The sequence below is a fragment of the Mauremys reevesii genome, linkage group 7 (genome assembly GCF_016161935.1).
Source record: "Mauremys reevesii isolate NIE-2019 linkage group 7, ASM1616193v1, whole genome shotgun sequence".
NCBI lineage: Eukaryota > Metazoa > Chordata > Testudines > Geoemydidae > Mauremys > Mauremys reevesii.
In genome coordinates this window covers 62,652,810-62,676,859 of record NC_052629.1, presented here as the reverse complement: position 1 = coordinate 62,676,859, position 24,050 = coordinate 62,652,810, and the positions used below count along the sequence as shown (strand labels likewise).

General features: G+C 41.6%; 1 long non-coding RNA gene across 3 annotated transcripts in view; it reads left to right on the top strand.

Annotated features, from left to right (window-relative positions):
* Positions 1 to 23,807, top strand: part of LOC120368914 — a 133,009-nt gene extending 109,202 nt beyond the window's left edge. For all 3 annotated transcript variants that reach the window (XR_005582843.1, XR_005582842.1, XR_005582844.1), the window contains one exon: positions 23,250 to 23,807. This is a non-coding gene — a long non-coding RNA (uncharacterized LOC120368914). The remainder of the gene's footprint in view (positions 1 to 23,249) is intronic.
* Positions 23,808 to 24,050: the final 243 nt, after the last annotated feature.

Genomic DNA, 24,050 nt, shown 5'->3' with positions numbered 1-24,050 from the left:
GAAATATATACAGTAGGTGATAGCAAACAAGCATATCATGTAAGGCAATTCCTTATGTGTAGAAAGGGTTACACATACAGGAGATTAGTTATGAAGTTAGCAGAGGCACCTTCTCTAGGATTTATAGATCTCAAGGGTTGGAAACTATGAAGTTTTACCGTTATGAGCATGTGTCAGTTTCTTCTGCTGGGTGAGATTCTGCTGTCATTTAGTGCAAAGCACGAATAAATCCATTGAAATCATTGCCTTTATACCAGTGTCAATGAGAGAAAAATTTGGTCCTCTAGCCAAGATCAGCTCTTTATTTTCAGGTAAATTGACTTCTGCTTTTTGGATCATGCCCTCCACATTTGGATTGTTAAATTGGGGGAAATCGTGTTGGTTATTGTGGGGGTTAATGAATAGGGAAGAAGTTGAATTACTTAACTTGAGTGTGTTCCTATACCATCTTAATTTTCTGTAACACCTTTCATCCAACCTGTTTTATTTCTGTGTAAATTCTACATGGTGGGTTTTTTTTCCTAGTGTAAAGGATATGCAAGTAAATTTCAAAAGATAAATGAGCCTTTGCACTCCAATATAATTTCTCTACAATACTATGTCTTATTTATACATTCTGAAAATAGACAAAATGGTGATGTTTTGGCTCACAGAGCCTTCAGAGTGGATAAATAACATGTATTATTGCATATAAATTATATTGGAGTGTAGAGGCTCATTCATCTTTTGCAATTTATCTGCATAGTTTAGTGTTTCCATGCCCAACTGCCTGAAACAAATCTGGCACCCAGAGTAAGTAAAATGTTTGCATGCCAAACAAATGGCACTAGCACTGAGCAGAAAAAGTGCTACTAACCATAGGTGGATAGGCCGCCCCCTATCCACCACACATTCAAAAGCATGAATTGGTCCGAGCAAAGGCATTGCATGTTGATCCTAATGTTATGGGGATTAACTCCTTCCCCAAGACCAGTGACCTTCAGTTCTAGAGCCACTGATCAGTTTTCCAGCTGTACAATTAGCAGCTAAGACCACCCTAAATTAGCCCCTGTACAGTCAGTGTTTCCATTGAAGCACAAACATCCTCTCTCCCAACGTTATGATCCCTCTTCCTTTTGTACATTCATTAAATGTATGTATTATTTGTCCTGTGTTACTATAAAGTAACTACAGCACTAACTACAGAACTAAACCCAGATTCACTCTGCCAGGTGCAAAGAGTGCAAATTGCCTTGATAGCTGAATTAAATCGTGTGCCTGGCAGGAACTAAAGCACAGACACACCACCCTCATAGCAATGTTCCATTCCACACTGGAGGGGGCGTGTCTTTCAGAGGGCTGTGGAAAACATGTAGGGACAAAGTGTTGCATTTAGCCACTGGTCTGAATAGTAGGTCAGGGGTGAAGTGGCGCTTCATCACTTGCAACAGAGCTCTGAAAGGATCTGTGCCTTAGGATGGCGCAGCCATCTAACTGTGTAGGGTTGGGAAGGGAACAGAACATGCCTGTGCCTCTGCCAGACCCTCCATTCCTTACTGCCATTTGGACACTATGCAATCCCCAGAGGCACAGCCAGGAAAGAGTTCCTGTACTGCCCTGAGCACAGAGACACACTTGCAATAATTCCTTATGAAGGTTGTGTGGGGCAGAGTCTGTTATGTTGAGCCACCCTGCTAGCAGGTATTTGAAGATCCCTGTATAAAGCACTACTTCTTCTAGTGTTTGCAGCACTTGCCAAGCCACCTGACAGCAGCTTCATCAGCACAATGAAGGGCCCTAAGGCCACCATGAAATCCAGTCAGTTGACACTTGTTGACAACATACACCATTGACTGATGGAGGCCACAGTGACAAAGTAGGTTGTCACGCAGACCCCGTGTATAGAGGTTGGCTGTGCATATTCCTTGGCTAGTTCGGAACCTGTTCAGCAGAGTCCAAAGGTGCCGTGGCAGGTCCAAATCTTGGTGGCTGAACAGTGACAAGGAAACCAAATGTCTTTAGCAGACCACTCATTGTACCGTTGCTGGGGTTGCTGTTGACAGATTCTGATCTGGCAGTTGAGACCACAATGGACGCCTCAATGAAAGTCATACTTTGACTGAAAATGTCTGTGTACAGTGGGAGACCTGAATTGGCAAATAGCTTCTCTGCCAGTCCGGCTGTAGATTCTCTGTGACGCATGTGTGAAGGGGCTGTGTTGCTTACAACTGGTAGCCATGTGATAGGAGTGGGGAGCAGGGTGCCTGTGATGGTATGTATGGTCAAGTTCAATTCGACGTTGACCAGTTTAGTGTGAAGCAAACGACACCATACAGGGGCACGGTATTTTGCTGAGGAATAGCGCAGCACCAGAGCTGCCGTGTGAAGTGTCTGTGCACCTGCACCTATGGTGAACCAGCTATTTGCTGATTAGATTATTCCTGGTCCTGACTTTGGCAGCAGTGTTTTTAAGGTGGTTGTGGAAAATCAAAGAGCAGTCCAGCATGCTAGACCCGTTTCGCCTCATGTTTCAGTCATTTTCTGTTGAGGAAGACGTCTGTCTCATGTTTAACACTTTGAGTTGTGGAGGTGGGGTGGAAAATGCTCAAAACGGTCTCAGTCACACTTGGTTGGAGGTGCCAGCTGCTACAGTAGGCTGCCCTCTTGGCCAGGTCAGTATTCGAGATGTTAGATTTTATAAAGCACTAAGTGCTGCTGACTCGTTGTGACAGATGCAGCTTATTAACCTCAGTGGAAGGTAGAAAGCAGTGGGTGTGAGCCTCTCCTCACGGGGAACCAGAGATAGAGACAGGGAGATTCTGCAGGAAATGATAGAGACAGCCCAGCCTGGTGAGACAGCTCAGACTACATTTTAAGTTCTGTAATTGGTTGAGTTACTAAAAAAGCCAAACCCCAGGGAAGGTATAAGTTAGACCTTGTATAGTGTGTTTAGCATTTCCAGGGACAGGCTGAGATTAACGGCATACCAGAATTCACTAACATACATACCTGGAGTCCTATGTGCTCCATTATTGTACATTAGTAACTGTTCTATCAGACCAAGATTGTGCCCTGCTCTTAATGCAGCAAGGTGAAGGAGTGGCAGGGTACATGAAGAGCCTTCCCCTTCTTTGTAGATCAACACAAGGCAAAATCTAGGACTAACCATGGTTCTAGATTCATTCTCCCACTCTCCACCCCACCTTCTCTCCTCTGCCCAAGTTGATATGCATGGGAGCTATGTGTTGTGTCCACTGAGGTATGACAATGTTACCTTCCTGTGACAATCTGTCCATTTGTGGCTTAAACCCACAGTTTAGCCTGTCATGAATAGCACCTTTCATCTTATCTCAAGACCATAGAGAGGAAAAGGGACACTGAAATCAGTGGGAGTTAGGGACATTTGAAAATCCCCCAGGTACCTGTCTGCATCTTTGGGTGCCTAAATGCCTTTAAAAATCTGGCCTCAAAGTGACTTTCCCAAGATCAAATAAGTGGCTCAGCTGGGACTAGAACCCCAAGCTGCTGACTCCCAGTCTCTTCCTTGAGCCCCATCCTCTCTGTTTGCATGAGTTAATTCCTGTATTCACTGTAATAGACAATAAATCCCAGTTATGCAAAACCCTTGCCCAAAACAGGGAGGTGAAATAGCTTAGGGAATACATCTCCAAAAGTGAACCAAATGGACTATCTAAGTTATGTCTTATTTTTAAATACTCTAAATGCATAGGTATGGGAAGCTTTATTGATCTCATTCGCTGTACATTACACTATCCCATTAATAAGAAATGTAACAAGATGTTGTAAGTACTCAGAACACCAGTGCATTAACATAAAAACACCAATACGTTCCCAACCTTACCATAAAACTGAAAATCCCATATACAGCACATTGCAATTTGCACATACTGGGTCCAATCACGATTCATGCATAATGTAATTGTGCTGTTGCGAATAGGCAGATCACACAAGATAATTTCTGTTTGCTTTTCAAGGAGCTGATCTTTGAAGAGGTCCCTGATGAAATTCTGCTTGGCTCTAATAGTAGCCTGAAAGACTGTTATAGTTTTAACACTGCAGTGTAAGTGTATTTATAATGTCACCCTCTTAATTAAAAACTGAAAGTTATCCTATAGATACATAACAAAACTGCTGTTGAAGTGAGGGCATCCTGGTTCTTGTAACCAAACTGCACCAAACCTGAATCCTTTTTTGAGGATGAAACATTCAGTTTAACTTTGTAATCTCTGTAAGTATCTCATTTTGGATAGTACAAAGTGGGGACACTGAAGTATATAATAGTGTAATGCTGAAACTGCAAAGGGATATGGATAATCTGAATACATTTGCACATTTATCTGAGGCTTTTGGGTTTCACCGGCTAAAATGTTCAGTTAGCCAAACTCCTCCATTCAGTCCCAAGATTTCTTATATGTTGTGGGTTTGATACTGCGCTCGTTTACATGCATATTGCGCTATTATAACCCCATTGATTGCAGGGGAGTTACTGCTGACTGATGGCACAGCAAGAGCCGATCAAACACTGACATTTCCACATAAAAGCCCACGTTTTTTCCTCTGTTTTTTTCTTAATTCTTTCCTTAAAACTCTTTCTTGTCATGATACCGGCAAGAAACTTGACAATGCTTAGGCGTCTGGTTTGCTGAGACCTCTGTCTAGCACACTGACCAGTGTTGTGTCATTGTTTCCTTGTGTCCACCCATCAGTCTGTGTCCATCAGGTCTCTTGTAGTTAGATTGTACGCTCTTTAGGGAAGGAACCCTCTGTTTGTTTTGTGTTTATACGCAATGGAATCCTGGTCTATGATCAAGAAAGGCTCTTTGACATTATCGCAATACAGATAATCGATGATAATATGGTGGGGGGGAGTGTATAATATTTTGATTGCAACTTACACCTACCTAGACTCCTTTACACATTGGCAGAACAGGTGTTGAGAGGTCTACAGAATCTTACATGAATGTACGAGATTGTTAGTACAAGGGGTGTCTGATTTACTTCACTTCTGAATTCGGTCCACTCTATTAAGATGTAGTGCACACTAGTAAGAAGTTTGAGAAACACTGTGTTGTAGTCTGCAGTAGAAACACTTTTTTTAAAAAAAGGCACTTACATTCTTTTTCATGTACTTTATTTTATCTGCTTCCTGTAAGGCAGAAAACAATCTGTTGCCATTCAACAACCAGCCTGTAAGAGGATGGAAATGGTGTGGTCTTCTGAGCCACTATTGTGTTACTATTGCATTTAAAGATATACAGGAGATCTGGAGCCTGATTCTACTGTTGTTCACAATAGTGTAAATCATTAGGAGCCCCACTGAAGTCAGTGGAGTTATCCTGATGTAAGTGAGATCAGAATCAGGCCATGTCTGAGTTCCTCTAGCTAGTTTTCTGCAAGCCAGAGCAAGGAACCAGTTAGTTGCATTTTCTGAGTTTACCGATTGGGTAGAACAGATAGACTCTGAGCTGTGCTTTAACCAATAAGAAACTGTACCAAATGAGTCAGGTAAGGAGCTTATTACTACTTCACTGGGAATAGCATTCTATCAGTTTAAAGCTATGTGAGTGGAAAACTAACTCCCATGGGAAAATATGTAGCCTGAACTCTAAACTATAATATGTACCTGAATTGCAATGTCATAAAAATGTTGCACAAGGGTTACATGAGCTAAAGAGCCCCTGAGTCAGAAATGAAACCCAAGAGGAAATGGATAAATACAAATAATTCCAGTTGCAAGTATACTATTTAAATGGAAATCCAGTTTTGTTTTTATTTTATGTCTTACCAACTACAGCAATTACATTGGAGATCATGGCATAGAAACTGCAATTGAGATTCTTTACCAGTGTGTTTTGGGTGTGACTTACACTAATTTTAGTTGTTGATGCAAGGTTCTTAAAGAGGCATACAAACTTTTTTTCTTTAAAAATGGCTTTTAGTGTAAAAGTGGGTTAATCTATCACTTAAATAAAGCCATTTTTTAGCATTATCTGCCTTCCACTTTAGAGTACACAGGAATAACTGAAGGCATAGTTCATTAAGATGCACAGATGTAACTGAAGGCAGCATTTAACCCTGGAGGATTATTACTGGTGGTTGTATGCGAGTCAGATAGAGATCATCTTGACTCCAAAATGGCAGGCTGAATGTGCAGTGCTGGCACTTAGGGGGGAAAGATCATCTTTTTACTTACTTTTGAAAACTTTGGCGTAGATTTATAACTAGTAATTTTGGGTCCTTTGGTTTTTGGCTGCCCAATGTGAGATCATAGAATCATAGAATATCAGGGTTGGAAGGGAACTCAGGAGGTCATCTAGTCCAACCCCCTGCTCAAAGCAGGACCAAACCCAACTAAATCATCCCAGCCAGGGCTTTGTGAAGCCTGACCTTAAAAACCTCTAAGGAAGGAGATTCCACTACCTCCCTAGGTAACCCATTCCAGTTCTTCACCACCCTACTAGTGAAAAAGTTTTTCCTAATGTCCAACCTAAACCTCCCCCTCTGCAACTTGAGACCATTACTCCTTGTTCTGTCATCTTCTACCACTGAGAACAGTCTAGATCCATCCTCCTTGGAACCCCCTATCAGGTAGTTGAAAGCAGCTATCAAATCCCCCCTCATTCTTCTCTTCTGCAGACTAAACAATCCCAGTTCCCTCAGCCTCTCCTCATAATAGATGTTTTTAAAGAGTCATTTTTACAGACAGTGGGGAGTACCCATCCTCTCAAAACCACAGATTTTTCTAAGGTGTCCCAAGTTGGGCACAGAAAAATACTAGTCACTTGTGAAAATCTTGACCTTGACAAATTAGATCTAGATTCACTGAAACACCATAAACCTGGAACTCTATGAAGCAATTGTTAGTTGCTTTTCCAAGTGGAACCGTGCAGTATCTCACTGGCCTAACAACCTCCTATCCTAAATCATTATGTAGAGTGTAGTATTAAGTCTCATAATGTACTTTTTATTTTTTACCCAAACCTTAAGAGGGCACTAGCATGTAATTTCGGGCCCAAACTTTTGGCTTTGTCTTTCAGAAATGATTACCCTGGAAGGTGTTTGGATCAATCTCTAGTAAAAGTTTCAGACACTATTATTTTCCTTAAGGCTCTAATCCTCCAACCCTTCCTCATGGGAATAGTCCTTGCACAAATCATCCCATGGACTTCTAAGGAGTGACATACATAAGTAAGGAGTGCAGGATTGGACCTTTAATTTCCTTATAGCCTTAGAAAACTACTTAGCAACTTAGAGTGAAGATTCAGCTGCTTTTGAGCCTCTTGTGAAATGATACTTGCAACATAAAAAACAAAGCTCCACTGAGGTGAAACTTGTCACCTAATAAAAAAGCCACCTAGTTCTGCATTAAATGTTTCCTGCTCCTAGACACTTGGATATGGGTAGTTGTGCCGTAAGTTGCTTATGTTCTGTTGGCATTCTCCGGGCATGGGTAGGTGCTGGAACTAGGGTGCTGGGTGTGCTACCGCACCCCCCAGCTTGAAATGGTTTCCATTATATAGCGGGTTTACAGTTTGGTTCAACGGCTCTCAGCATCCCCACTATAAAAATTGGTGCAGCACCCTGGGCTGCAGGGCATCCTCTGGTTAGTCCTCCCAGTCAGACAGGCCATCTAATGGCACAGGGGATCAGCAGTTCTGCTTCCAAAGAGAGTGAAAGTTATGCACATGATGGAGGTAATAAGGGATTCTGTGTGTATTTACCATGCTACCCATACAGCATGAATAATAGACACCATAGTGATACTGTTCCATGTAGACAAGATGTTTTCCCATCCCAGTGTCAAATGCAATCCTCTTTATTCAGGTCCTAACCTCTTTAGTCTGTTGATTTCAAACAGGAATGTAAATTAGCAGGATAGGATTTATAATGACTGAACTTGAATTAGGCACCTTTTCTATTGGAGGACGTGAACTCAGACTAACATTATTCTAGGTGCCATTTTTAAAAGTGCTTACTTTGTCATTTTAAATCAGTGAGACGAAAGGTTTCGTTGCACAGCCTGTTTCTCTGAGGCTCCTCTGCTCCTGGCCAGTGGGTTTCACCAGCTGGAGAGACTGTCCCACCTCTGAATCCTGTAATGGACAGCTGTAAAACACAAGGCTATGTCCTCAGCTGATATAAATTGGTGTAGTACCATTGGCTAGTTTACCCCAGCTGAGGATCTGGTCCTAAGTCTACTGCAACTACTTTTAGCTGTTACTGTTTAGCTATTGTTGAAAATATTTGTTATTAGTGGAGGTCTGTGAACCCTTTACAATGAAAAGTGAAGCTATATCAGTCACCATACAGGCATATTCACCTTGAATTACATAATTGCTAATGAATCCGTTTCCCTGGGAATTTCACCACGTTGTGCTTGAAAACAGGTCCCTTGGTTAGTCCAAATGAGCCCATTTCTGAAAAAATTGAATCCCTTCCAAGAGAAAGGTGACTTGAAAATTGGAATTTGAAATGTGGCATGTTGGGAAAACTAAAAGATGTTTGGCAGCAACACTAGGCTCTCTTCACCCACTCCCCCCCCCAAAAAAAAACTTATGGGTGATGGCTAAGGACAAGTCTTGTATCCCTTTGTCAAAACAGCTTTTTAAGTTGGTTCCATTCTCACATGTTTTGTAGGTGTGAGGGTAGAGAGAAGATGAGAATGATTAAAGACATTGGGCCAAATTCAGAAGTGATGTAAGTGGTGGTGTTAGTTTAATACAAGTAATTCGAGCATGAGTGAGTGTAAGTTGGTCTGATTTACACACCAACGGGGCAGAAGTGTAGGATTGTAGCAGGAAATGCAGACCCCTGGCTTTAGCTGATATCTCCTTTTTAAGCTTTTTCAACTATAACATCACCTTCTATCTTTTACCAGTCAGATCGATACCAGCTTACTAATGTGTAACTTGTGCCATTATTTAGAGCACCTCTAACTTTGCCTCATTTTATTTTCACAATAAAAACTTGGGGACATATCCCCATTTTCCCATTTAAGTGGGAAATGGAGGTTTGATATGGACAGGCCCAGTGGTGACACAGACTTCCAGAATGGAAAGAGAAAGTGAGGTCATCTGTATAAAGTGGTGGGATGGTGGTTATGGTATGGTGCTGTGATCTAGAAAGGATAACGTCTAGAACTCTAGTCCTATCCTGCTCCCTTTGAAGTTCTGTCTCTGAATTTCTTGGGGGCAGGATTGGGCTACATTTTATTAATTCATCAGCCTGAATGGAAAGTGGGAGATAAGCCACCTTTTCAGATCTTTTCTAAGTCAAAAGATAGAATTCAATGTGACTTAATTGGCCAGATAACTTGTATAAGTGTTACCAAAGTGTAAGAAAGACAGATCTCTTGGGTGTCTGTCAGAGGGAGGTCTTATCTGCACAGAATGGGGCTACATTCTCTTCAGGGTTGTATCTCATGTCCATTTGTTCATGTTGGATTGAGCACAATGCTATTTCCACTATGGATCTTCTTTCAGGTGCAGTTTTTCTTCATCATCTCTTTTGATGCGACATCAATTATAATTCTTGATCATTTGAGGAGCTATCTTTCTAGCACATCCTCATCTTTCAAACAGTGTGGCAGAAAGCGACTCTCTGTCATATCGGTTGTGCAGTCTCTCGTCTCTGGGTTTGTGCTGTCCTTTGGGCCTCCAAATTTCCACCTATAGTTTACAGCCACTGATGTTACATTTTTCAAGAGTCTGCCTTAGTTTTGCACATCTCACTGTGATTACATAGTTTGCTGCTTCAGGTTAGGGATCCGTAGCAGGCTAGCTTGTTGCTATCTTGAATTTGTTCTTCTCAGCAACTCCTATACTAGTTATGATCCATAGACATTCAGAATGAGCTTATGGTATAGATTATCCAGCTCTAGGGGAAAAAAATAAAGTCATTATTTTACATTGCTTTCCCGAGATCAAATATCATTGCCAGGGGCTGATTGGAATGAAATTATCGAGACCATCATACAGACCACTCATTGACATAGAGACATTCTCTGGATGAGCAGAAGAAATGGCAAAAAAAAATAAAATCCCATTGGCAACATGTGACGCTAGAAATGGTGACTTTACAATGTAAATATTTGCCCTCTGTAAGACCCCTAACATTGCATTGAGAGAGTTACTATAAAGTTACTTAGCTTCTCCTTTGTACAGTTCAGATTAAACAAACAAAAAAACCCCACAAGAATTAAAGCCAAAATCTTGTTGAAAAATTATCCTTCTAAATTTTGCCTGAGTCTATGTTCTATTAATTTAACCATCCTAAAATGTTTTCTGATAAGCGCCATGCTTCTAAACAGTGGAAAGGGAGATGCTCCCCCAGGCTTTCATGGAAATTATGTTTATAGTACAAGATCGTGCTTGCTTCTTATTCCCTTAAGCAGAAAGGTCTTCACTTGTACATTTTCACTGGCAAAAATGTATATATCATTTAAGTCATTACAGGTCTACTGCTCATTTGTTACAATAAACTATATCATCCTCGCTAGGAGGCCAAAAGGAGCCTGTAGCCATGAATATACATCTTCCTAGGGTAACTCAATTCAAAGCAGCAGCATGCCATGGTAAAGTATTACTTAATTTATACTACTAATGTTTAACATTGATTCTGTGTGGGGAAAATAAAGCCCAACACATTTTGAGAACCTACATCATTAAGGTTTAATAATTTAGACCTAGTTAATGTGATAATGAATTTACTGACAACTAAAGTGAAGTTTCAGTACTTACATTTCTAGAAATACTGACTCTGAAACTAGGTTTTCTAGGCAGAAAATGTATATTATAGGATTGTTTTTGTAATTTACCCGCCCTCTCCCTCTTTACCCCCACCAAGAAAAATGGTTCTTTAACTGTGTTCACCAACTGCTGGAATGCAATGGGTCTTTTACTCCATGCATCTGGTGAACTGAAGGACACTGATGTGTTTTAATGTGATATTTGTATTTCAAAAATTTCTTAATTGATGAGAGCTGCTTAACATTTCAAAAGTGTGGCGAAAAAAAAAAAGCTAATCTGCAACCTCAGATATTGTCTTTGGCTGCTCTTCCCCAGTACAAAAATTGGGTCTTTCTGTTATGTTTTTCTCTTTCTGCCTGGAGTGGCTGCTGCAACCATTCCTCTGGCCCCTCATCACAGAGCATGTTACACACAAGTGATGCGTAGGTCACTTTAAAAGCCCTTGGAGGGGGAGGGGTTATTTATTTTTTAAATCTGACATAGCAAGATTCTCTCCACCTCCCTCTGACCTTCCTGTGTCAGCGCTCGGGCTGCAGCCATTTCCAACTGCCCCTGTGGGTGTCTTATATCAATCAGGCTTCCTTTCAGATGGCTGAAATAATGGGTGTCCTCCACATGTCCGAATGTGTCAAGGCTTCTGCGATATACCTTCAACTGGGAGTCAAGGGCTCTCAGTGTCTCACAGGAAGAATTTCCTCAGTAACTGGCTGGATTGGGCCTTATCGGAGCACATTTCTGAAGAGACCTCACGTGGGTTACAGCACCTTAGTGGACAGGCTAGTTTCTTGCAAGGCTGCTGTTTAAAACAACCACCACCAAGTGAAGGCTGTCCATTCTGTATTAGCAGGGACTGGTGGCTACTCCCCTAGACTAGACAGGCTGGTGATGCAATCTGGTATAAGAAACCCGGTACTGCAAGGGGAATCCTGGCTCATCGAGTCTGGTCCCCTGCTGTCACAGGCAGCTCTGCCCCCATCATATAATGCTGTTTATAACCTTAACCAGCTCCATAGGAAAACAAGTTAGGCTGTTTGCTCCCACAATTCCTATTGGAAGGCTGTTCCAGAGCCTCACTCCTCTGACGGTTCATGTTCTGGAAACACTCCTAGTTTCCTCTATTGGTGCGAGCCAGCTAGCATTAATTCTTGGAAGTCCTAGAGAAAGCAGTAATTTTACAATTGAGACTATAGTACTGTGAGAAATCCATAGCTACCTAGGGCCTTCACACTTCTCCCTAGGCTACAGACAGTGCCTGTATCAGCAAGTATAGGACTGAGATTCTCCCTCTCTAGGCCCCCTGCTGCTTTGGCCAAAGGAGAAACTACTTCAGCTCTTAGCAGAGTACTGTAGCGCATAGTGGTGGGTGGGTGGGTGTGCATACGAACCTGGTGTCTTCTAGTAGCTGGCCCACACAGAATATAAGAGATCTGCTGCTAGTTTCGGCCACAGGAGATCCCCTTTATCTCAAGGGAGAGAGGCCTGTAATTTTGGAGCTGAATCACTGGGGTTCTGTTCTCTGCTCCCTATGAATAGGTATGTGCTTTATGTAATAATTCTGTATGTTATCTGTAGCACACAGATTTGTGACAATAGAATTTATCTGACAGTGGAGCAGATCTGATTCCGCCCAGTAGAAGGCAACGGTACATAGATATACGCTACACTACCCAATGCTTCACAGTATCTTAAGTTGTTACTTAGAATCATGACTGGTTCACCTATCAGTGGAACCAAAACAAAGCTTTTTAGAAGTTTAGAAAAGTTCAGCTATTTTTTTCACTCTTGCATACCTCTGTATTTCCTGATTCTGACCAGAACTAGAATGCAACATGGTCTAGTGCAGCAGTTCTGAAACTATGGGTCGGGACCCCAAAGTGGGTCCGACCCCATTTTAATGGATTTGCCAGGACTGTCTTAGGCTTGCTGGGGCCCAGGGCTAAAGCTTGAGCCCTGCAGCCCTGGGTGGTGGGGTTCAGGTTACAGGCCCCCTGGCTGGGACTGAAGTCCTTGGGCTTGGGCTTTGACCCCTTCCCCGCCCAGGGCGGTGAGGCTCAGGCTTTGCCCCCCACACCCGGGATGGTGGAACTCGGGCTGACTCAGGCTTTGGTCCCCCCCCTCCTGGGGTCATGTAGTAATTTTTGTTATCAGAAGGGGGTCACAATGCAATGAAGTTTGAGAACCCCTGGTCTAGTGGACCAGGTGTAGTACTGGTAGTTAGATGTGGTTCTATATCTGGCTCTGCTACTGATTTTCTTGACCTTGGGCAAGATCTCAGTGTCTCCTGTCTATTTCAATTGTAAGCTCTATGGGACATGGACTGTCTCTGACCCTGCATTTAGAATAATCTCAATCTCTGTTGCTACAGTGATACGAAATAAGAATAGCAATAGAGATTGAAGGGATGTGGCAGAAATGTTGTGAGAAAGCCTGATCTTAGAAGGCATCCAGACTCAAATTGCAGACCCAAAGAATGCAGACAAGCACGCTGACCATGGGGTGATTATCTGACCCAAAATGAAGACTCATTCCCTTTGAAGGTTTGCCCATCAATTGAACTAAAAATCCCTACAAACTACATTTGTGCACCAGAAGCTCCGCTTTACCTGCCACGATAAAATATCATTTCTGGAAGTAGAGAGACAAGTTGGGTGAGGTAATATCTTTTATTGGACCAAATTCTGTTGGTGAGAGAGTCAAGCTTACACAAAGCTCGAAAGTTTGTCTCTCTCACCAACAGAAGTTGGTCCAATAAAAGATATAACCTCACCCACCTTTTCTCTACTATCCTGGCACCAACATGGCTAACCAACACTGCAAACGTTTCTGGAAGTAGAATCTTAATGCTCCTAGGGATCAGCCAGTGAATTCATATTTCTGGCATGGAAACATAATTCACTGAATCCCAGTATCTGAGAGAGTAGTGCAGTCAATTCCTCTCAAGATAAATTGGAGTTGTCTGGAGAAAAGCCATTTCCCCAAACACAGAGGTTTCCTTTATGCCATATTCTAACACTTTCTTAGGCTTTACTGAAAGTCACTTGTGCAATGTTATCTGGACCTTCCATGCTCCCTCTCCTTCTACGACCTGTGTCCCCACTGCCTAAGGGCTAGTCTACTGTAGAGCTTCTGGTGAAGATGCTCTGTGCCAATGGGAGAGAGCTCTCCCATCGGCATAATAAATCCACCTCTGCGAGAGGCGGTAGCTATGTCGACGGGAGAAGCTCTCCTACCGACATAGAATTGTGCTCTCCAGCGCTTAGGTCGCTGTTACTTGCATTGCTTGGAGGTGGTTAATTCACACCCCTGAGCTATGTGAGGGTATGTCTTCACTAGCAACACGGCAGTGCTTTGACATGGCTATGTAGTCACAACACTAGCTGTAAAAACTCACCTCCTCGAGGGGAGTAGCTACCAGCGCTGTAAAGTGGCAGTACATAATAGCGCAGCACAGCTCCCAGTGCTGGTGTACTGTCTACCCTGCCACTTTACAGCGCTGAAACTTGCAGTGCTCAGGGGCATCTTTTTTCACACACCTGAGCAAGAAAGTTGCAGCGCTGTAAAGTGGCAGTGTAGACAAGGCCTCAGTTATACCAAAGTAAGTGGTAGTATAGACCTGGCCTAAAGCTTCCCTTTCTTCCTTGATCTGTTTTAGTTCTTATCCGACCCCCTCAACTCCCCGCTCCAGACCCGCTCTTCAAGTTTTCCCTTTTATTTGGCCAAACTCCCTTTACTGCCTCCATTTACATCTACTCTTCCTTCCTTGGTATATCTCTTTCCCTGCTTCCTTTGCAATTTCCTGCTCTAGAAAAACTAACATTTACCTGAAATGGACATCACATAAGAGCAGCCATGTGACTTAAGCTGTCTACACTGTACATCTAGAAATGGGTTCTGCTGGCTAGGAGGTAGTGACCTGGGTAACCAGTCCTTTCCCCATGTTAACTTCAAGCCAGAGGTACAAAAATCTTTGCAATGGCTTCAAGTGACATCTCTGACCTGTGAACTGATTCCCAGATTATCTTTTATACTATGAAGCAGGTTCATTCACTTCCTCCTTGGCTTCATTTCCCAAGCACTGCCCTGGTAATTTTTGGATGCGTAAGGTTTTCAAAAAGCATTTTTCCTTCCATGTTCTCTGAAGACATGTTGTTCCTGTTTGCAATCTAAGTTACCTGGGACGCTGACATTCAGGGCCAAATTTTAATCTTGCTTACAACAGTGTAAACTGGGAGCAACTCCACTGAAGTCAATGGAGTAGCACGTTGGTTTTAGATTGGCCTGAGCAGAGAATGGGGCCCTCAGGTTTCTTAAGCTAGGTCTACACTTGGGGTTGGGGGGTCGACCTAAGATACACAACTTCAGCTTCGTGAATAGCGTAGCTGAAGTCGGCATATCTTAGGTCAAATTTACCTGGCTGTGAGGACTGCGGCGAGTTGACCGCTGCCGCTCCCCTGTCGACTCCGCCTCTTGCCAACGGCAGAGCGATCAGGGATCGATTTTATCACGTCTACACTAGACGTGATAAATTGATCCCCAATAGATCACTACCAGCCAAGTAGTGTAGACGTACCCTTAGTATCTATCGCTGGCTACACCAGATGTTACTGACATGGGGCTGTTGGAGTTTTTCCTTTTTGTAGCGTTTGCTTCCTGAACACAAGTGGCAGTTGCCTCATAAGTAGTTAAAAAATTGAGCTTGGGACATCCATTACCACGTATGGTATTTCAAATGGCAAAAAATCGTACATTCATTTCAGCTAATCTTATAGAGGAGATGAATGCATGTTTCATAATGTTACACAATATAACCATAATAGCGCAGCCAGGATGGTAAATTCATTTTAATTCCACAAAATTCATAATTGGTGACATCGCCAGTGGGAGCAATTGATCTCTGCTTTCCATTTGTTCTTAACTGTTTCCACTTCAATGAATTACAAGAATTGGGCTGTAGGGACCCCACCCTCTGCATGTTCATATGGTATATTATGCAAGAGCAATAGGCTTCAGAAAATTGCTTGTTATAGACAACTCCTGCATTAAATAAAAAGGCAGTATTTTAATTCTTTTCAGGTTTCTTATTGCCTTTCTGTTTTGTATTGGAGCTGAGGAACAGGTGTAAGTCAGTGTAGCTAACCTGCATGATCTGAAATTAATGAGTTCTGTGTTTATCCTTGTAAATTAATACAGTTTCTAGTAAATCAAAAGAAAAGCTATGTGTGTTTGCCTGAATATTACCTCTGTGGGATTAATTAACATCTTGTGACAGTGAAGTCATATATCAAATCTGAGCTCTTATTGTCAGTCTAATGAAAATAATGTTGCTAGTGACCTTTCTGATAGAGTACAAGTTCACTCATTCAAGATGCTCAAAATGCAGTCCCGGCCCTTAAAAAATTTACACACACACACACTCACTCACTCATTCTCTCTCTCCATTACTCAGTGGGGTTGATCCTAGAGGACACAGTGAATTTTGAAGCATGTATATCTGATCAGTCTTATTTTTAATGTTGTTGGTCTCTGTAAATGAGCTGTCTTTGATTGCCAAAACCATCTGGCTTCATGATGGTTTTCTGCCTCAACTATAATTATGGCTATGTTAACAATACCTAGATAGAAAGAAAAAAATCACAAGAGATGCAGCACTTTCATGTTCAGGATATTTTTCTTAACTGTACTCATCCTCTAGCACATAATTGCTGTGCTTTGCTCCATGCTCCCTTAGGAGCATCTCCAATTTCTCTGGGGTCCTAAACACTTAAGCTAACCATCTAAGCAACTAAAAGCAAAGGGTTGTGAGTGTATTTCATGTCACTGACAAAAGCAAAGGAAGTGCTCTAGTCTGGTTCACTCATTGTTCTCCTAATTTTATTAGAACTGGACATGGGCTTTAACAGATGAAGCATGCTGACGTTTTTGTTAGAAACAGATTGATGTAGCCTGTAAATTAATTAGAGAAGCTTGCTGTCATCCAGTTTATATCTGTCCCATTGTTAATTCTTTCTTGGATATAACATTCTGGATGGCTCAGGGAGGTGGTCACAGGATATGGAGTCCTTCGCCTCCAGGTGAAATTAATTAATGAATACTTTAAAAGTGCTTTGAAATCCTCAGATAAAAGATGCTAGATAAGTGTGCAGTATAATTATTGGGTCACCAATTGGAATGTGAACTTGGAATTGTAGTGATCAAAAATTTCCATCTGATGGCTTTTCAGTGGCCTCATTAAAAGGAATCAATGGTCTCAAGTGCCCAGATCACAAAATCTGCCATCACAATTGGCATCCTTATTGGGAGTGAGCAGAGTAGCCAGAAGGTCAATGGACATGGAAATTTGACTACTTTCGTACCTCTCTAGGTAAGCATAATGGCCTCAATTCAGTTAGAGTGAAATACATGCTCAGGTGTCTTGCTGAATAAGGATGTTCTTAAGCAAGGTTCAGTTTGGGTTGGTACATGGCTGTACAATGTTGAAGATTCCAACAGATCTTCTTGCGCAGTGAACTGAGTGTAACTGATGCCGCAATGTTGGCTTGAGTTCGCAGAAAGCCTGAAACAATAACTCTAAGAATGAATGCTGCAAACTGCATCATGCATTTCAATGGTTGTTAACTCAAACGAACGAAATGATACTTCCAATGTAAAAATTGCTAACTGTTTCACTGATCATGAAAACGAATAAAAATGGAGAAGTATTATGAGCTACACAATCTACTCTTTATGATTGATCATTTTGGTGCCAGGAGTGGGTAGGTCTAGAAGATGCTGGCATTTATTTTTTTTAACCAGACAAGAAGCCATGCCCAAGGAGTCTAGTTGGGCATCTGAGCTTCTAGACGGAAAGCAGAGCCAAGTGGCCAGACTCTATCTTGTGTGTGATGCTTGGACAAGTGCCATTGTCCTTGTCTTTTTTTTCTCCCCAGTGCTTAAAAGAAGACACATGCTTAAGTGTTTTCTCAAATCAGGGCCAGTGACCTGTGGACTGAGAAGACTTTGCTTGCCAGTGCTATGCTTTCAGCTCTGGTGCTGTATTTCCATTTTAGAAATAGTCACTTAAGTCTTCAAATGTTAGTAACTTCTTACTATCATTTTTCATGGTAGGTTCTGATCTCAGCCATACCAACATAAATTTAGAGCAACTTTATTGAATGCCATGGTGTTACTCTACATTTACAACTGTCACTGAGATTTAGGATACTTTTAATCTAATTTATTGGCTTTTCTATGACACCGATTGCCAGAGTTTCTGAGCACCTACCACCTGGCTCTATTTCTTCTTACTAAGGAAAAATATTGCTTGCAGTACCGTTTGAAACCAGCTATTCTTTCTCTCCTTTTTAAAAAGATCTTCCTAAGAACAATATGGGCAAGCTTGCTGGAGGTAAGGAGACCCATTGACCTCTGTGTCTGTGAAGACTTAATACATCTGTCTCAAATGGAGGAGATATGGCCTGTTGGAAATCTGCCAGCTATGCACTTCCCGCACCAGACTGCACCTATGTCATGGTAAAATATCCGAAAGCATTTGGATTGTGGGCTGGCTCCACATAAATAGCAGCCCACCACCCTTGGCTCTGCCTCTTTCCATCTACATTTGAAATGCAGAGATTATCTGTAAGGTACTTTTGAAATGCCTTTTGTAAATAACTTTCATTTACAGATGAACTCTCCTTTTGGAGACACCATTGCAAGGACCTCCAAAGATTGGCTTTAGTTACATACTCGCTATTTACCTTATATGTTGAGGCTGCCCTTGCACATCTAGTCTTTCCAGTGACTGGGGGTGGGGCGGGGGGGTTGGTTTTTTGACTATAGGACTAAATGCCTTTCATCTCTGGCAGCATTTCCAGCAGTATCCATGTTACTTAGCATTTGGTTTCTAACAACAGAATTGTTGACAATAGAGTTGAATATACGAGCAGCCAGGACACAAGTGCACCTGCTACTGGAGTGGAATCAGTAGTGTCTGCAAATGAAAGGTGCCAGGATTTTTTTTTAGAGCTACACTAAGAGCCTAAAAAGAGCTCAGATTTTGAGCTCAAATATAGAAAGAGTCACTAACTTGGGGAGATAATGGTAATATTTTTAAGATCATGATCTTAGCTTAACCTTAACTCGGGTAAGTAGTTTACACACTCATGTGAATAAGCCAGTTGACTTCACTGGTTCTATTTGCCTGAGTAAGGGCTATTTGAGTAAGATTTTCCAGGATCTGTCTAATCTAGCTACATATTTGTTTAGGAATTGTAGTGAGGTGAATTAAGCCATCAGATATGTGGTACTGGGCTTGGGATGGCTAAAGCCCCCATTCAGGAAAGCTTTTAAGCACATGCTTAAGTGCTGTCCGGAAGAAGGATGCTTCCTGAATTGGAGCCTAAGTATTTTGCCCAAAGCTACAGAACCAGTCAGTGGCAAATCACAAAATAGAAGCCAGGAATTTTGAGTGCCAGTCTTATCCTCTAAGGACTAGACCAGTCCCTCCCCAGCTAAAATTTCCTTTCTCCTCCAGCTTTTGTTGACTTCCTTTAGCTCAACTTCCCCACCTCCAGGAAAATCAGATGAAAGTAAAAATGCCTTTCTCCCTTTCAGCAGCCTTTCCTTGCTTTTTACAATGGGAAGCCAAGAGAATCAGGTGTCTGCTCATCTCATGTGTGGTCAGGTTTAGTTGGGTCCTTGCTCTCTCTATCCCTTTCCTATGGTCCCTTGAATGAAGCACTACCTCCCATGCTTAGATAACAACACTATGACCACTCCAGGGGGGAAGGAATAATTTTGCTCATGCGCTGGTTCAGAAAAGGCAATTTTGTGGTTTTCAGTAGAAGGAATTACTGGGCTTAGCTAGACAAAGGCCTGCTTTGGAACTCAGTGTTAATGGTATTGATAAGGATCAAGTGATAACTTTGGGTTCCTCACTCTTTCCTATCTGACTGCCTCCCAGGCCCTGAGAGCACCCTGTTACATTTGAGAACTGAAATATACACACATTTCTAGTGGCCAATCTACAGTCATTTCCCCTGGTGACATTAAATTAATTTGATTAACCAGAGTCTAGGAATCCCATTCCTATTTGTGATCCTTTTCTGTAACTGCGCACCATGGTTCTGGAATCCATTTGAGTTTTTAAATTAAGTCGATTATTTTTAAAAGAGACTGTGTAAATTTAACATGGGGAAGCATTCTGAACACAAAGCCAATGCAATTTAAGAAAAGACAAGCTTTTCCAATGCCTGTGCTGCGTACAGGGACACCTACTTTAACTCAGATTAGCAGAGGTGATGTTGTTATTCCACCATGTACTAGGTTAAAGATGCAGTGTGTTTATTGGTTAGTGCAGGGGGCTGGGACTAAGTACTCCTAAGCCTGTCTTTATGAGAGATGATAGTTTACAAAAAGTAAAAAAAAATCCCACTGTTGCAAACATCAGTTGAAATCCATGGGGTCAGCAACACTGGAAGCTCTAATGCAATTTCTTTCAGTTGCCTGTATCTTCAACACCATGCATTCGCAACCTCCTCCGAGCAAATCTACTCACTAGTGTGATTTTAAAAACATTGGAAGCTACAGGAGCCTTGTCTGCTGAAGGGTCCCAGCACTGCTACTGCTGGTGGAACTGATCCAGCATTAGCAAGAGTGGGGGATTTTTATAAAAAATCCCAAGGGCCAGAGTCTCCAGCCTACTTTGCATTAGTGTCAGGGATGGAAGCAGAAAGAGGAACAGGGAGCATAGCTGATGCCAGTGTGTAAATTAGAGCTGCTCCTCACCAGCTCTGATTTGTGCTGGGGGCTGGATGCTATAGGATCAGGAAGCAGCAACCAGCTTCTTGCTGTTGCGCTCTGCTCCCTTCCCCTGATCTGGCACAGTTGAGAATCCAGCACCTTGTCTATAAGCAGAGACATTTGTGTAAAGCTCTGTGATATTAAAGCTCTGAGAGATTTGTAGAGAAGAACCCAGAGCACCAAGCATTATCCTCAAACAATGACAAATATGAAATCCCGCCTCTGGAGCATCCACCAGCATGCCCACATTGGGGGTTGAGTCTTTGGGAGGGAGGGTAAAAAGTGTGAAAACAATTCCTTTACTTAGCAGAAGATGATGATCACAGAATCTCCCTTCTCAACCCTTTTACCATGAAGCAGAGCCATGGAGAAGAGGACGACAAGCAGGCTCATTCTCAGACCTGCTGAGCCAACAGATTTAGTTATTAAGACTAATTACCCATACGAAAAATCACGTCTTACTCCTAGGGACAATTTTTTATGGCGCATTCTTGTAGAAGATGAAATGCATGATTTGTTAGCAGCTAGTTAAAAATAAAGCTTTCAGAAAAGTGGGAATGTATTTTATATTGTGGTAGCTATTCTTATTCCCTCACATAAGTGAACGGTAAAGCACAAGACTAAAAAAAACCCTTTTATTTTCTATAAGCGACTTGAAAAGCCCCAGAACCTCTTAAACTGCAGGCTGATGGATCTTAACTTAGTGACACTAACATGACACTCCCTTGGAAATGTGTTGTGTAATGCTTTAATCATTAATTACCATCATTCATCATGCAGACCTCCTTTTAATGTCCATTAGCATCATATGCCACTCATGCATGCATGTAAGTGTATAAATGTGCTGGTAATCCTGCTGAGTAGGTTTACATTAACCGTAAATTATCTTCTTGACCGGTTGGTTGGCCTTCCTGGCAGGTGGGGTTGTCTTATTTGTAGCTTTAGCAAAGAGTTTTAGAAATGAGATATGTAGAAAGCATATGCTGGTCTCTCTTAAATGCCATGGCCAGCTGGTGTTTGGGGATATGTTGCAAAGTATAGCTCAGTGCTCCAACGCACATCAACTTCTTTGTGAGAGAAAACCTATCCACCATGATCCACATCATAGGGAATCACCTAACACTTACAGAGTCACTTGTTATAAGCCCATCCATTTAATGTTCCACAGTCATATGCAAATCCAAACAAATGTAACTGTAGACAAAGTGATGCAAGATAAAAACCAGGAAATGAACAAAAATAATTAAATGTATGTGACCCAGGGAAGCATTTGCTAGTAGTGACTGGAGAATCTCAAATGTAGGCATGCATGTATCTGAATTCTGTTCTGTGGGTACAGGAGTGGATGAATGTTACCAACGTTGCACTGGACCATGGCTTTTGTGGGAATGAAGTTAGGCTGCATATTGTTGCACTAATATATAATATAGCACTTGACTATACATGCAAGTGGGGGATAGATATATGATAACTGTGACTAGAAATGGATCCAGACGTATCAATTTGTATCCATTACAGTTGTGGAATATTTGCAGTGCTGAATGATGACTACTTTACTGCTGTGGACCCGATCCAACCCCCATTGCAGACAGTGGGAGCAAGATCAGCCTCAGTATGTTTTGTAGCTGCTAGACAAATGTGGCAACTTTAAAGATCACCTCCCTCCACATTCAAACTCATCCAGGATACTCTTGCTGAAAACAGTCTGATTTGAAGACTGGCCAACTGATAGCAGGACACTCTCAGTGTAGAGGCCTTAATGCTTTAATTCATTTTCCCTGCTGGTTAGAGGGAGCCTAAGTTGGTTGGCTTCAGAGCATGTTGCAATTCATCAAGGGCCCAATCCAGATCCTGAGTTCCTTACTCAGTTGAATTCCCTTTGCCTGAGGATAGGGGGGCTTGCAAAGCATCTTCAGGATCCACCTAGGAAGACAATAAACCAACAGAAAATAGTTCACATCGTATGAGACACTTTGTCCATGGACCACAGATCGACCGATGCTGGGAGTTGCTCCCCAAGAATAGAAACTAAAATGGCTAAAGAAATTTATTGCTAATCACCTAGGCAAAAATCGTTTATAATTTGCATATGGATAAAACCTCTTTCTCTCTCCCAGCCTACCTAAAAAGGAGGGTGACACCTTACTTTCTTATGCAAAGTGACCCATTGTATATTGTGAATGGATCAAGAGATGGGTGGGGAAGATACAATTTAAGTAAAATAGAAATGTGGCTGTAAAATTGAAGGTCAAATTGGACAAACTACCTGTTACCCCAATGTATAAACTATACTTTATTTTCCTTCTAAAATAAATATACCATAAATAATCTGTCGTTCATCCCAAATTAGAATACACACATGTGAGTCGGCTCTAATCCTTTTATATGTGAGAAATGTGTCTCATTCTATCGTAAATCCTAAATGGTGACCGGTTCACATAGAATCAAAGAATGTATGCAACATGTCCTCCAAATGTAGAAGATTATAAGGATTTTGTTAGTTTTCCTTGTAAACAATTGTTGGATTATAGAAGTAATAGGAATTGTCTGGCACAAGAAAGAATAAATGTGAAGATATAAACCAAGATATAACTTTGGGATATTAAGAGAAATTGCTTAAAAGGAGGAAATCCCAATTTGTAGCAGGGGCAAATAATGAAATACAGTTCTTGAAATGAATCAAACTAAAACCTAAGCACTCACCTGGCATGTGTCCAATAGGAACAAGAGGGTGGTCTCCTACAAGCCCTGAAACTACGGTACATCAACTGAAGTCACCATGTGATTGAACCCAGCACAAGAAGCTGCAGAGAATCCTAAACACAACTGATGCCTGGCCCAGCCATGTGGAAAGGACTCTTCCCTAGCCCAGGGTTAACAGGATAAGAAAGAATAGTGAGATTTCATTTCACAGATTGTATTTCCTCTTCTATTCTTTAATATAAATAACTACAGGTTATCTTGCTGAGTCTACACTCTCTTGAGGAACCTTAAGTATAACTATATTTTAGATTTTAACTCCTTTATAAGTCCAAACAAATTGGCCTAAGAAAGACTGAAAACAATAACTTTAAGCAATTGCTTTAAATAATCTAAACTAGTCCCTTTTGAACCAATCTAGTCAAGGAGAAGTAACCACACTCCAAAGTGTACCCTTGGAAGTGTGACAAATATGTTAGGTACTAAAGAATTGATAATTGATTATCATAAGTAAAAGTAATAAATCTTGGTAATTTGCAATTGTTCCTTGGTATAACTCCTGAGCCTCAATGCTAGTCTGTGATTGTTTGCAAGACTGTATTGTATGTGTACTACTCACAACTGGTTGTGTCTACATTTGAGTGGTGAACAGCTGATTATATATTAAAGTGGTTCTGGGTGAATTAATAAATTGTTGATTGGTTAAGGATAAGCAAGTGTCCTGATTTGAGAAACACTGTTCAAGTTGTTAAAAGTTGGCCTGAAAAGATTGTTAAAACTAGTAAGCTAATGAACCATGGACTCAATAAAAAGGGGAAAAAA